Source organism: Pseudophryne corroboree, chromosome 8, assembly GCF_028390025.1.
Source record: "Pseudophryne corroboree isolate aPseCor3 chromosome 8, aPseCor3.hap2, whole genome shotgun sequence".
Lineage (NCBI taxonomy): Eukaryota > Metazoa > Chordata > Amphibia > Anura > Myobatrachidae > Pseudophryne > Pseudophryne corroboree.
This window is the reverse complement of record NC_086451.1, coordinates 116963160-116978389: the sequence shown is the minus strand read 5'-3', so window position 1 is coordinate 116978389 and position 15230 is coordinate 116963160. Positions and strand designations below refer to the sequence as shown.

The following is a 15230-nucleotide window of genomic DNA, read 5'->3' as shown; positions in this document are numbered from 1 at the left end:
GATGCATACTGTCACGTAGCTCTTTCACCCATTCAGGCTCTTGGTGTGCCGGTAGCGCCACCACATTACAACTCTGTGTCCCTAAAATTGCTTCCTCCGGGGAGGAACTCCCTGCCTCAGACATGCCTCACACGTGTACACCACACTCAAAGACACACTTGGACTTATTTTGGGGACAGACCCACAGTAAAATCTGTCAGAGGGACACAGGATAGGAGCAGCCAGTTCACAAACCCAGCACCAGTAGCGCCTGTGAACACAGTATGTCCACAGCCCAAAAGCGCTTTTAAATAGTAATATACACTATCAAATGCACCACAATCGCTTTGTGCCCCCCTTATCAAAAGTGGAGGAGAGGACCAGCGTGTTCTCTGCAGCCTGAGGAGAGAGAGAAAATGGCGCTGAGTAGTGTGCTGGCTGCCTGAGGAAGAAGCTCCGCCCCCACAATGGTGCGTCCTTACACTAAGTATATTGACTTATTTATACTGGCGGGGGTAGGGCTGTGCCAGCGGCATCTTATGCCCCCTTTTAGCCAGTTTGAGGTATTTTTCTTGCTGCCCAGGGCGCCCCCGCGTGCCCTGCACCCTGCAGTGCCTGTGTATGTGGGTAGCAATGGCGCGTTGCGCTCCTGCCAGCCGCACCTCAGCCGTCACTTACTTGATTGAAGATCATTCTCATACTCATCTGACTTCTGGCTCTGTGAGGGGGGTGACGGCGTGCTGTGGGAGTGAGCATCTAGACACGGCTAGCGTTCAGTTCCCTTCAGGAGCTAAGGGTGTCCTGTCAGCCAGAAGCAGAGCCATGAAACTCTGAGGAAGTTGGTTCTGCTTCTGCCCCCTCAGTCCCACGAAGCAGGGAGTCTGATGCCAGCAGATCTCCCTGAAAATAAAAAACCTAACATAAGTCTTTTCAGAGAAACTCAGTAGAGCTGCTCAGAGTGCATCCAGTCGACCTGGGCACATTTCTTAAACTGAGGTCTGGAGGAGGAGCATAGAGGGAGGAGCCAGATCACACCCAATGAAAAGTATTTAGAGTGCCCATGTCTCCTGCGGATCCCGTCTATACCCCATGGTCTTGATGTCGTCCCCAGCATCCTCTAGGACGTATGAGAAAATACTTTGTGCAGTTTCTGAGTAGGTCTGAACTTGCTCGGCCACTGCGATCACTTCAACCTGTCTGGTCCCGGAATTGACGTCAGACACCCGCCCTACAGACGCCTGCGTTTTTCCAACCACTCCCTGAAAACGGTCAGTTGACACCCATAAACGCCTTCTTCCTGTCAATCTTTTTGCGAACGGCTGTGCGAATAGATTATTCGTTAAATCCATCGCTCAACAACGATCCGCTTTGTACCCATACGACGCGCCCGCGCATTGTGGTACATACGCATGCGCAGTAGTGACCTGATCGCTGTGCTGCGAAAAATGGCAGCGTGCGATCAGGTCGGAATGACCCCATAATGTGTGACAGGATGAAAAGCCAGGCACCCGCCCTAGCTAAATTACCATTGTTTCACATGTGCTTGTCCATTGTTTGAGGCGTGATGCGTGCTGATTGTAATGTAATCGGAACAATGCCTGATCAGACTTTTTTGGCACCAGAGGGGATCTGCCAGCCAGGTATACTGTATAAGGAGAGCAGTTTCTCATTGGAGAGTATTCTGTCATGGTGGATCCTGTGTAAAACTGCAGTTTTTGTAATAAGCCCTTTGAAATAATGTTTTGATAGCCAAATCTTACCCAAAACACGGAGACGGAGGCGTATCAATACTACTTAAGAGGAGTGGTTTAAACGTTGTGATAACAACCACAATAAGCTTCTGTCCTTTTATAAAATATCCTTGATAAATGATAGCTAAAAGCGGTTTTGCATTCTACTGCATGAGAAATGTCTCCTCTTGCTCTCTTTCCAATCTTAAGGGCCCTACACACTGGCCGACATGACTGCACAATATGAACGATCTCGTTCATTAAAGAACGAGATAACGTTTATATCGTGCAGTGTGGAGGCTCCAGCGATGAACGATGCACGGCCCCGCGCTCGTTCATCGCTGGTCCCCCGTCGGCTGTACATGCAGGCCAATATGGACGATCTCGTCCATATTTGCCTGCACTTCAATGCAGCCGGGTGACGGGGGAGTGAAGAAACTTCACTCCCCCCGTCACTGCCCCCCCCGCCGCCGGGTCGCCCGTCGGCCGTATCCGCCGTCTGGCAGCTCGGCGGCGGATCGGCCAATGTGTAGGGCCTATTAAGCTGGCTGCAAGACGATTATCTTAACGATGTGGCCGTTTCTGACAGATCGGAACGATACATTTTTTAAATCGTCTAGTGTGTAACCACTAGATTGTTAGCTATGCGTGCTCCCGCGGACCACTAGTGTCATTACCCGTCTGCTGTACATGCAGCTTAATCTGGGGGGGATATGGATCATTAGGTCGACCACACTTAGGTCGACATACATTGGATTGACCACTATTGGTCGACATGGACATTAGGTCGACATGGGAAAAGGTAAACATGAGTTTTTTTTACTTTTTTTTGGTGTCGTTTTCTTCATAAAGTGGCGGGGGAACCCCAATTAGTGCACCTTGTCCCCTCGCATGGCGAGTGAGCTTCGGGCAAGGTGTCTCGCTGCGCTCGGCACAGGTCACTATTCCCAATTGTAGTCCACGTGGATCGTAAAGTATGAAAAAGTTCAAAAGATGAAAAAAATTTGAAAAACGCATGTCGACCTAGTGACCATGTCGACCTAATGCATGTCAACCAACAGTTGTCGACCTAATGACCATATCCCATATGGGGGTGTCGCTAGCAATGCTATGTAGCCGAATGCAGCATGGCCCTGCTCCTCCCCACGGCCTCATCATGACTGCACGATATAAACGATCTCGTTTATTACTGAACGAGATAACGTTCATATCGTGCAGTGTGGAGGCTCCAGCGATGAACGATGCGCGGCCCCGCGCTCGTTCATCGCTGGTCCTCCGTCGGCTGTACATAAAGGCCAATATGGACGATCTCGTCCATATTTGCCTGCACTTCAATGCAGCCAGGTGACGGGGGAGTGAAGAAACTTCACTCCCCCCGTCACTGCCCCCCCGCCGCCGGGTCGGCCGTCGGGCAGCTCGGCGGCGGATCGACCAGTGTGTAGGGCCAGTGTTGTGCATGCACTTGCCGATGTCGGCACCTTGCCGGGTCCCGTCGCTGCCGATTACCTCCGGGTACACACATCATTTAGTGTGTCCCTGGCTTTACAGATATATATCTCCCCCAGAGTTTTTCTTTTTATACAAAATAAAAGAGTAGCTGATTAGGCAGCAGATTTAACAACAAATGTGATATTCTTGTTATCACACCTTACGAATGTTAAATGGTGCTCTCGCCAGTCAGCTCCAGTCATGTGTCTGGAAAATGACAGGAGCTGAATAGCTGGAGCTCCATCTAACATTCGCAAGGCGCAATAACAAGAATATCACTCGCTGTTGTATCTGGCCCTTGATGCATTGCTAAGATTCAGTTTTGTACTGTAGCCCTTAAAATGTTTAGTCAATTACAATTAAATAACATTTAATTCCAACTGCACCTTCACAGAATATAATATTGAGACTATAAAATAACCATCTTTGAAGCTGCAAGTTTAATAAATGATGCCTAAAATCATCTAGCTAAAACTAAAGCATTAGCAGATCTCTCTTCAGCAGTGTTGCTTATAAATACAGTGATAATCTGTCCAGTAATGTTTTTTTATCCAGAATAGTCACACACAATGGAACCAGTCAGTGTGCTATCCCTTAGGTCTGTCTCCCCCATCCAAATGCGCATGCGGGAGGTGATGACGTAAGGCGATCTCACCCAGCCAATCAGACGCAGCTTCTACGTCAGCCCTGACCCCTCCACTCTTACCCAGCCAGCCAATCAGCTTCCGCCTCACCTGACCCAGTCGCTGCGTTGACGTAACCGGCCACATCTACCGGAGAGAACGGAGACTCGGAGACCTGACCGGGTAGGAGTTAATGTTGCCACGGGGGGCGGCAAGTACCGAGCAGCTCAGCGCTCGGCTGTCATATGTCTTATACAGTCCGAAAGTAATGTGTTTCCCTATCTGTATCTGAGAGAGTGATACTGTGAGTGTCCCAGGTACATGGCACACTGATAAATGCTTACCCCTCAGTACCTACCAATCACTGCTCAACCTTACCGCTTTCTATTTACCCCTACCCCTCACTGCTTTCCCTTCAGTACCTACCCCTCAGTATTACCTTTACCTTTCACTGCTCAACTCTAACCCTCTCTACTTACACCTACCCATCACTGCTTACCCCAGACCATCACTGCTTAGTACCCTTCAGTACCTACAACTCACTGCTCAGCCCTACCCCACTGTACTTACTCCTACCCGTTACTGCTTACTCTTCAGTACCTACCCCTCACCTTTTACCTATAACCCTAACTACTTTCCCTCAGTATTTACCCTTACACTGCTCAACCCTAACCCGTCCTGCTTACCCTTACCCCTCAGTACCTACCACTCACTGCTCAACCCTACCCCATTGTACTTACTCCTACCCGTCACTGCTTACTCTTCAGTACCTACCCCTCACCTTTTACCTATAACCCTAACTACTTTCCCTCAGTATTTACCCTTACACTGCCCAACCCTAACCTGTCCTGCTTACCCTTACCCCTCAGTACCTACCACTCACTGCTCAGCCCTACCCCATTGTACTTACTCCTACCCGTCACTGCTTACTCTTCAGTACCTACCCCTCACCTTTTACCTATAACCCTAACTACTTTCCCTCAGTATTTACCCTTACACTGCTCAACCCTAACCTGTCCTGCTTACCCTTACCCCTCAGTACCTACCACTCACTGCTCAGCCCTACCCCATTGTACTTACTCCTACCCGTCACTGCTTACTCTTCAGTACCTACCCCTCACCTTTTACCTATAACCCTAACTACTTTCCCTCAGTATTTACCCTTACACTGCTCAACCCTAACCTGTCCTGCTTACCCTTACCCCTCAGTACCTACCACTCACTGCTCAGCCCTACCCCATTGTACTTACTCCTACCCGTCACTGCTTACTCTTCAGTACCTACCCCTCACCTTTTACCTATAACCCTAACTACTTTCCCTCAGTATTTACCCTTACACTGCTCAACCCTAACCCGTCCTGCTTACCCTTACCCCTCAGTACCTACCACTCACTGCTCAACCCTACCCCTCTCTACTTGTCACTGCTTACCCTTCAGTACCTATCCCTCACTGCTTAACCCTCAGTATTTACCCTTACTCCTCACTGCTCAATTCTAACCCTCTCTATTTACCCCTACCCATCACTGCTTACTCCAACCACTCGGTAATTACCACTCACTTACTGTTATCCCTCACTACTTACCCTCACCTCTCAGTTCTTAGTTTTACCCTTCAATATCTACCCATCACTGCTTAACGGCCCATGCTTCTCTATTCTCTCTATTTACGGAGGAACTCTCCAGAGGAGCCTTATCTTCTAGTTTCCCATTCTTTCCAGGTCTCTGCATACATGTCACTCACAGGACATTAATATGTTTCTCCATTACATAGACTGTAATGAGGCTGAGGTGTACAGAGCTCCTCTTTCCCTGCTTTGTTGCAGCGGATGTGGTTTCTGATGCATGACGTGTAAAAAGTGTTTGGTAATCAGAAGGGCTATACACTTTTCTTATGCATTTGCAACCTTTGCTATGCTTCTTGCTTGCACCCCTGCTAGGGAAGATAAACTCTGGCTCATCATTTATTGGTAAAGATAATTGCTAATCATGTGATCTGCAATATTATTCCTTTGACTTTCCAGAACACAGTTTTAGGACTGTACTCCATCTAAGAGAAAAAAATGCAATTTATTGTGTTGTAAGGTAGGACAATAAACAGTACTTTCTATGTTAATACCGAAACAGGTGTTTGTAATATTCCCTGCTTTACTTTCCCTTGCTTTGGCCAATGGCAAATATTTGTTATATCAGTTTCAGACAGAGAATTTCAACACAGTATTTTGTCTGTTTGAAAGAGTCAACCCGGGTCGAAATTCCCGTGTCTCCGACCCTGGTAAATTCCAGGGTCGAAGTCCTGTGAATTTCAACCCAGGTTGACCCTTTCACACAGAAAAAGGACCCGTGTGTTTCATGAAATTACCGAGTGCAACTGCTTCTCCCTGTAATTTCAGTTTCTGTCTGACAGGGGTATTACATTAAAATATCTTTCACTTTCATGAATCTGACATTCTGTATTGGTTAGCAGAGCTGCTCTGTCTTTTGCATTCAGCTGGTAATCCGCACCCCTCAGCTTTTCTCTGCACTTTCTGATTGGTTGAACTGAGTGCCCAGAATTCTCCTTTGTTGTGTATTATGCATTCTTGTCAGAATAATTTCATATAGTTGTTAACTATTTACATTACTTTTCTCTGACATCCTAGTGGATGCTGGGGACTCCGTAAGGACCATGGGGAATAGCGGCTCCGCAGGAGACTGGGCACAAAAGTAAAGCTTTAGAACTACCTGGTGTGCACTGGCTCCTCCCCCCATGACCCTCCTCGAAGCCTCAGTTAGATTTTTGTGCCCGAACAAGAAGGGTGCACACTAGGTGGCTCTCCTGAGCTGCTTAGTGAAAAGTTTAGTTTTAGGTTTTTTATGTTCAGTGAGACCTGCTGGCAACAGGCTCACTGCATCGAGGGACTAAGGGGAGAAGAAGCGAACTCACCTGCGTGCAGAGTGGATTGGGCTTCTTAGGCTACTGGACATTAGCTCCAGAGGGACCGATCACAGGCCCAGCCATGGATAGGTCCCGGAGCCGCGCCGCCGGCCCCCTTACAGAGCCAGAAGACAGGAGAGGTCCGGAAAATCGGCGGCAGAAGACGTCCTGTCTTCAACAAGGTAGCGCACAGCACTGCAGCTGTGCGCCATTGCTCTCAGCACACTTCACACTCCGGTCACTGAGGGTGCAGACGCAATAAAAACACCTTGGATGGCAAAAAAATGCATCACATATAGCTCCTGGGCTATATGGATGAATTTAACCCCTGCCAGAATACACAGAAAAACGGGAGATAGGCTCCGCCCCCTTCTCGGCGGCCTTATCTCCTCAGCACACTGGCGCCATTTTCCCTCACAGCTCCGTTGGAGGGAAGCTCCCTGGCTCTCCCCTGCAGTCACTACACTACAGAAAGGGTTAAAAAAGAGAGGGGGGCACTAATTACGCGCAATATTAAAAATACAGCAGCTATAAGGGGAAAAACACTTATATAAGGTTATCCCTGTATATATATGGCGCTCTGGTGTGTGCTGGCAAACTCTCCCTCTGTCTCCCCAAAGGGCTAGTGGGGTCCTGTCCTCTATCAGAGCATTCCCTGTGTGTCGGTACGTTTGTGTCGACATGTATGAGGAGAAAAATGATGTGGAGACGGAGCAGATTGCCTGTAATAGTGATGTCACCCCCTAGGGAGTCGACACCTGAGTGGATGAACTGTTGGAAGGAATTACGTGACAGTGTCAGCTCTGTATAAAAGACAGTGGTTGACATGAGACAGCCGGCTACTCAGCTTGTGCCTGTCCAGACGTCTCATAGGCCGTCAGGGGCTCTAAAGCGCCCGTTACCTCAGATGGTAGATATAGACGCCGACACGGATACTGACTCCAGTGTCGACGGTGAAGAGACAAATGTGACTTCCAGTAGGGCCACACGTTACATGATTGAGGCAATGAAAAATGTTTTACACATTTCTGATAATACGAGTACCACCAAAAAGGGGTATTATGTTCGGTGAGGAAAAACTACCTGTAGTTTTCCTGAATCTGAGAAATTAAATGAGGTGTGTGATGATGCGTGGTTTTCCCCCGATAACAACTGATAATTTCTAAAATGTTATTGGCATTATATCCTTTCCCGCCAGAGGTTAGGGTGCGTTGGGAAACACCCCCTAGGGTGGATAAAGCGCTCACACGCTTGTAAGAACAAGGGCTCTACCCTCTCCTGAGATGGCCGCCCTTAAGGATCCTGCTGATAGAAAGCAGGAGGGTATCCTAAAATGTATTTACACACATACTGGTGTTATACTGCGACCAGCAATCGCCTCAGCCTGGATGTGCAGTGCTGGGTTGGCGTGGTCGGATTACCTGACTGAAAATATTGATACCCTAGATAGGGACAGTATATTATTGCCTATAGAGCATTTAAAAGATGCATTTCTATATATGCGTGATGCACAGCGGAATATTTGCCGACTGGCATCAAGTCTAAGTGCGTTGTCCATTTCTGCCAGTAGAGGGTTATGGACACGACAGTGGTCAGGTGATGCGAATTCCAAACGGCATTTGGAAGTATTGCCTTATTAAGGGGAGGAGTTATTTGGGGTCGGTCTTTCAGACCTGGTGGCCACGGCAACAGCTGGGAAATCCACGTTTGTACCCCAGGTCGCCTCTCAACATAAGAAGACGCTGTATTATCAGGCGCAGTCTTTTCGTGGGCAAGCGGGCAAAAGGTTCCTCATTTCTGCCCCGTGACAAAGGGAGAGGAAAAAGGCTGCAGAAATCAGCCAGTTCCCAGGAACAGAAGCCCTCTCCCGCCTCTGCCAAGCCCTCAGTATGACGCTGGGGCTTTACAAGCAGAATCAGGCACGGTGGGGGCCCGTCTCAATGAATTTCAGCGCGCAGTGGGCTCACTCGCAAGTAGACCCCTGGATCCTTCAGGTGATATCTCAGGGGTACAAATTGGAATTTGAGACGTCTCCCCCTCGCCGTTTCCTAAAGTCGGCTTTACCGATGTCTCCTTCTGACAGGGAGGCAGTTTTGTAAGCCATTCACAAGCTGTATTCCCAGCAGGTGATAATCAAGGTACCCCTCCTGCAACAGGGAACGGGGTATTATTCCACACTGTTGTGGTACCGAAGCCGGACGGCTCGGTGAGACCGATTCTAAATCTAAAATCTTGAACACTTACATACGGAGGTTCAAATTCAAGATTGAGTCACTCAGAGCAGTGATTGCGAACCTGGAAGAAGGGGACTACATGATGTCTCGGGACATCAAGGATGCTTACCTTCATGTCCCAATTTACCCTTCTCACCAAGGGTACCTCAGGTTTATGGTACAGAACTGTCACTATCAGTTTCAGACGCTGCCGTATGGATGGTCCACGGCACCCCGGGTCTTTACCAAGGTAATGGCCGAAATGATGATACTCCTTCGAAGGAAGGGAATTTTAGTTATCCCTTACTTGGACGATTCCCTGATAAGGGTAAGATCCAGGGAACAGTTGGAGGTCGGTGTAGCACTATCTCAGGTAGTGTTGCGGCAGCACGATTGGATTCTCAATATTCCAAAATCGCAGCTGATTCCGACGACTCGTCTTCTGTTCCTAGGGATGATCCTGGACACAGTCCAGAAAAAAGTGTTTCTCCCGGAGGAGAAAGTCAGGGAGTTATCCGAGCTAGTCGGGAACCTCCTATAACCGAGCCAAGTCTCAGTACATCAATGAAATGGTTCTGGGAAAAATGGTGGCTTCCTACGAAGCAATCCCATTCGGCAGATTCCACGCAAGAACTTTCCAGTGGGACCTGCTGGACAAATGGTCCGGGTCGCATCTTCAGATGCATCAGCGGATAACCCTGTCACCAAGCACAAGGGTGTCTCTCCTGTGGTGGTTGCAGAGTGCTCATCTTCTAGAGGGCCGCACATTCAGGACTGGGTCCTGGTGACCACGGATGCCAGCCTGCGAGGCTGGGGAGCAGTCACACAGGGAAGGAATTTCCAGAGCTTATGGTCAAGCCTGGAGACATCACTTCACATAAATATCCTGAAGCTAAGGGCCATTTACAATGCTCTAAGCTCAGCAAGACCTCTGCTTCAAGGTCACCTGGAGTTGATCCATTCGGACAACATCACGGCAGTCACCCACGTAAACAGACATGGTGACACAAGAAGCAGGAGGGCAATGGCAGAAGCTGCAAGGATTCTTCGCTGGGCGGAAAATCATGTGATAGCACTGTCAGCAGTATTCATTCCGGGAGTGGACAACTGGGAAGCAGACTTCCTCAGCAGACACGACCTCCACCCGGGAGAGTGGGGACTTCACCCAGAAGTCTTCCACATGTTTATAAAACTCGACAAGTATTGCGCCAGGTCAAGGGACCCTCAGGCAATAGCTGTAGACGCTCTGGTAACACAGTGGGTGTACCAGTCAGTGTATGTGTTCCCTCCTCTGCCTCTCATACCCAAGGTACTGAGAATTATAAGATGGAGAGGAGTAAGCACTATATTCGTGGCTCCTGATTGGCCAAGAAGGACTTGGTAACCGGAACTTCAAGAGATGCTCACGGAGGATCCGTGGCCTCTACCTCTAAGAAGGGACCTGCTCCAGCAAGGACCCTGTCTGTTCCAAGACTTACCGCGGCTGCGTTTGACGGCATGGCGGTTGAACGCCGGATCCTGAAGGAGAAAGGCATTCCGGATGAAGTCATTCCTATCCTGATCAAAGCCAGGAAAGATATAACCGCAAGACATTATTACCGCATTTGGCGAAAATATGTTGCGTGGTGCGAGGCCAGTAAGGCCCCGACGGAGGAATTTTCAACTAGGTCGATTCCTACATTTTCTGCAAACAGGAGTGTCTATGGAGGGCCTGAAATGGGGGTCCATTAAGGTTCAAATTTCGGCCCTGTCAATTTTCTTCCAAAAAGAACTAGCTTCAGTCCCTGAAGTTCAGACGTTTGTGAAAGGGGTACTGTATATACAGCCTCCTTTTGTGCCTCCAGTGGCACCTTGGGATCTAAATGTAGTTTTTGGGTTCCAAAAGTCACATTGGTTTGAACCACTTAAATATGTGGAGTTAAAATATCTCACATGGAAAGTGGTCATGCTGTTGGCCCTGGCCTGGGCCAGGTGCGTGTCAGAATTGGCGGCTTTATCCTGTAAAAGCCCTCATCTGATTTTCCATTCGGACAGGGCGGAATTGAGGACTTGTCCTCAGTTTCTCCCTAAGGTGGTTTTCAGCGTTTCACCTGAATCAACCTATTGTGGTGCCTGCGGCTACTAGGGACTTGGAGGACTCCAAGTTGCTAGACGTTGTCAGAGCCCTGGAAATATATGTTTCCAGGACGGCTGGAGTCAGAAAATCTGACTCGTTGTTTATTCTGTATGCACCCAACAAGCTGGGTGCTCCTGCTTCTAAGCAGACTATTGCTCGTTGGATTTGTAGTACAATTCAGCTTGCACATTCTGTGGCAGGCCTGCCACAGCCAAAATCTGTAAAAGCCCATTCCACAAGGAAGGTGGGCTCATCTTGGGCGGCTGCCCGAGGGGTCTCGGCTTTACAACTTTGCCGAGCAGCTACTTGGTCAGGAGCAAATACGTTTGTAAAATTCTACAAATTTGATACCCTGGCTGAGGAGGACCTGGAGTTCTCTCATTTGGTGCTGCAGAGTCATCCGCACTCTCCCGCCCGTTTGGGAGCTTTGGTATAATCCCCATGGTCCTTACGGAGTCCCCAGCATCCACTAGGACGTCAGAGAAAATAAGAATTTACTTACCGATAATTCTATTTCTCGTAGTCCGTAGTGGATGCTGGGCGCCCATCCCAAGTGCGGATTGTCTGCAATACTGGTACATAGTTATGGTTACCAAAAAATCGGGTTATTGCTGTAGTGAGCCATCTTTTCTAGAGGCTCCTCTGTTATCATGCTGTTAACTGGGTTTAGATCACAAGTTATATGGTGTGATTGGTGTGGCTGGTATGAGTCTTACCCGGGATTCAAAATCCTTCCTTATTGTGTACGCTCGTCCGGGCACAGTATCCTAACTGAGGCTTGGAGGAGGGTCATGGGGGGAGGAGCCAGTGCACACCAGGTAGTTCTAAAGCTTTACTTTTGTGCCCAGTCTCCTGCGGAGCCGCTATTCCCCATGGTCCTTACGGAGTCCCCAGCATCCACTACGGACTACGAGAAATAGAATTATCGGTAAGTAAATTCTTATTATTTGAATTATAGTTAAAATTACACCTTTTAATTCTAAGATATTTTACCCAGTTTTGAAACTGTACCAAAATACAAAAAAAGGAGTGCAAGGTGTTAAAAATGTTAATTTAAATTAAATTGCTATGAGCTTCTTTAACCTGTCCCATAGCAACTCTGCCCTTTGTACTGTAGTTTAATTTATGTGCTTGGTTTTCAGCCCTTTGCTAGATGTGATGTATCACTATCGCTATTATATATAATTTACATTAATCTGTTTGTGTGTATGTATGTATGTGTATGTGTATATATATATATATATATATAACCTGCACAGTGACCCGGCACTCCTGCGGTCCCCTCCGCCAGCAAACAGCCGCTCCTGGTGCCCTCCTCGTGGAGAGAGTCCTCCGTCATACAAACAGGGTAATGAGGCGGCACTCCGGAGACTTTTCAAAGACTTTAATCAGGTGATCTACGTTTCGGGGACACAGCCCCTTCGTCAGGATAAGTGTGTGTAACAAAAAACAGTGTTTAAATACATACATAAGTGGGAATACTCACACCCGCCGCCTCCAGCCGCGTCGCCCGGTTTCCGGCCGCGTCCTTCCGGTCCCACCGGAAATGACATCATGCCGGCCCGTCCAGCTGACGCGTTGTGGCTAGGAAGAAAGAAACCATAGCAACATATAAACAAAAAATATAATAATATGCCTCCTTTCAGCCATTGCATTGTGCATCAAAACAACACTGGTGTATAAATAAGACGATCTGATCCATACGAAAAATCAAACATATATACATCTTATAGTGATCAGAACGATGTAAGTGTGAAACATAAGTTATATTAATACAACGAGCCGTAGGCTGCATATTAAAATCACAAATAAAATGTAAATGTTAGTGGCATAGAAAAAATATTAATAACATAGGAAAAATTTTTTTTTTTTTTTTTTTTTTTAGTGACATAGGGACTAATATATGTGACATAGTAAAATATGTATCCATAAGGCTATCACATTATTTTTATTGGGATTAAACCTGGTTGTTACCAGTGCAAATAATTATTGCATCATCTTCACTTGCCTAACAACTGCTCATAAAAAACATCTTAGATTAAGGGCTTCATTGAGCCCTTTAGGGGCAAGTGTGCCTAATGTGTGTATCCAACGGGACTCAAGTTGTAGGAGTTTTTTGGATCTGTCTCCACCTCTTAAAGATTTAGGAACCTGGTCAATAATTTTATAACGGAGAGTCGCCATGTTATGTTGTTTTTTAGCAAAATGACGAGCTACTGGCTGTTCGCTATCACCCGCTTTTATGGCTTCACGGATGGCATACCTGTGTTGTGCCATCCTGATCTTAAAAGTACAATCCGTCTTGCCCACATATGATAAACCACATGGGCATGTAAGTAAGTAGACCACAAACTTCGATTCACAAGATAAGTACTGTTTGATGTTATATGATTTCCCAGTATGTGGATGCAAAAATTTCGTACCCGGAGTCATATAACTACACGTTGTGCATCCACTACACCGGTAACATCCCGCTTTTCTGCTAAGAAAATGTTCCTTGGCCATACTAAATTGAGAGATATCGGTTTTCATGACTATATCTCTTATACTGCTATTATTAGAATAGCTGGGTAATAATTTAGATTGGAATGCCTCACCCAACCCCTTATCAGTAGCCACAATGGGCCAGATTTGTTTGGTCTTTTTTGTCAGATGATGACTACTAGAATTAAAACGGGTAACCCAGGGAAATCTGCCCTGTAACTGTTTAGGGGGTTTTTGTTCCAGTAGTTGTTCTCTTGTGAGACTCAACGCCCTCTTTCGTGCTATCATCAACAGTTTAATTGGATAACCTCTATCTAGGAATCTTAGGGTCATGTTGTGTAAGGCTAACTCCTTCTCATGTGGGTTAGTCGTGATGCGACATACTCTCAAGTATTGGGAAAACGGTAAGCTGCGAATCGTAGATTTAGGGTGGGAACTATCATATCTCACCACATTATTCCTGTCTGTAGGTTTCACAAATAGTGATGTGTTGATCATCCCTTCATCAAGCGTAATGCAGACATCCAAAAAATTAATGGTTTTATCATCAATGGTTAAAGTTAATTTGATGGGGCTGTCTGTGGCATTATGTGTACAAACTAGTGATTTAAGGTCATCCCAATCATCCTTCCAAAATATAAGGACATCATCTATATAACGGAAATATAGGCTTATCCTATCACATATAGCACTGTTGTGTAAAAATAAATCATTCTCGACCTCCCACATATATGAGTTGGCGAAGGATGGTGCCACCGCCGATCCCATTGCGCAACCTGTGCGCTGCAGAAAGAAGATCTTATCATAAAGGAAATAATTGTGGGTTAGGGAGAATTCTAACAGTGCTATGAAAAAATTAATATCAGGACCTTTGTACAGTGGGTTATTGGTAATTAGTCTTCTGACAGCTTGTAGCCCCGCCCCATGCGGAATACATGTGTATAAGCTCGTAACGTCTATGGTGGCGAGGCTAATCTGTTCAGATAATTTACCCATTTCTAGAAATTTCCTGAGTAACATAGAAGTATCTTTCAGGTGTGTGCTAGTGTTCTGGATACAAGGCTGTAAAAAAGCATCACAGTACACAGATAAAGGCTCACATAACGATCCCCTGGCCGATATAATCGGTCGTCCTGGGGGGTCCAGGGGATTTTTATGTACCTTAGGAATTATGTAAAACACAGGTACAACAGGAAAATCAATGGATAAGGCTTTACAGACAGACTGTGTGATGATACCTTGTTCGACTGCATCTTTAAGCATACTGTCTAAATCTTTCTTAAATTGCCAAGTAGGATCTTGGCTCAGTCTACCATAGGTATCAGTATCAGACAGTAATCTTTCACATTCATGTTTGTATTTATCAATATCAAGGACAACTAAAGCACCCCCCTTGTCCGCATTCCTAATAATGATGTCTTGTCTCTTACCGAGACTTTTCAGGGCTGCAGATTCTTCCCGGGATATATTAGAACATGATTTCCCACATCTTTCTTCCCCAACACCGTCCATCATTCTGCTAAAAGTTCTGATAGACGAATTTTGTGACGTGGGTTCAAACGTGGATTTCTTTAATTTCTTTAGCTGTACTGGGATGGTGGATTCCAACGACGAGTTAGAATTAATGTTCTTATTGTAATATTCCTTTAATTTAAGTGAACGCGTTAATCTGTACGATTCAAT

At 46.7% G+C, this 15230-nt stretch overlaps 1 protein-coding gene across 5 annotated transcripts in view; it reads left to right on the top strand.

Moving 5' to 3' along the window:
* The first annotated feature begins 3867 nt into the window (after positions 1 to 3867).
* Positions 3868 to 15230, top strand: part of GOLGA1 (golgin A1) — a 217811-nt gene continuing 206448 nt past the window's right edge. For 2 of the 5 annotated variants that reach the window (XM_063936885.1, XM_063936884.1), the window contains exon 1: positions 3868 to 4003. The gene's annotated coding sequence lies outside the window, so the exon portion shown is untranslated. Of the gene's footprint in view, positions 4004 to 4066; positions 4125 to 15230 lie in introns of those variants that run through there. The other 3 variants (XM_063936886.1, XM_063936882.1, XM_063936883.1) reach the window with 2 other exon arrangements.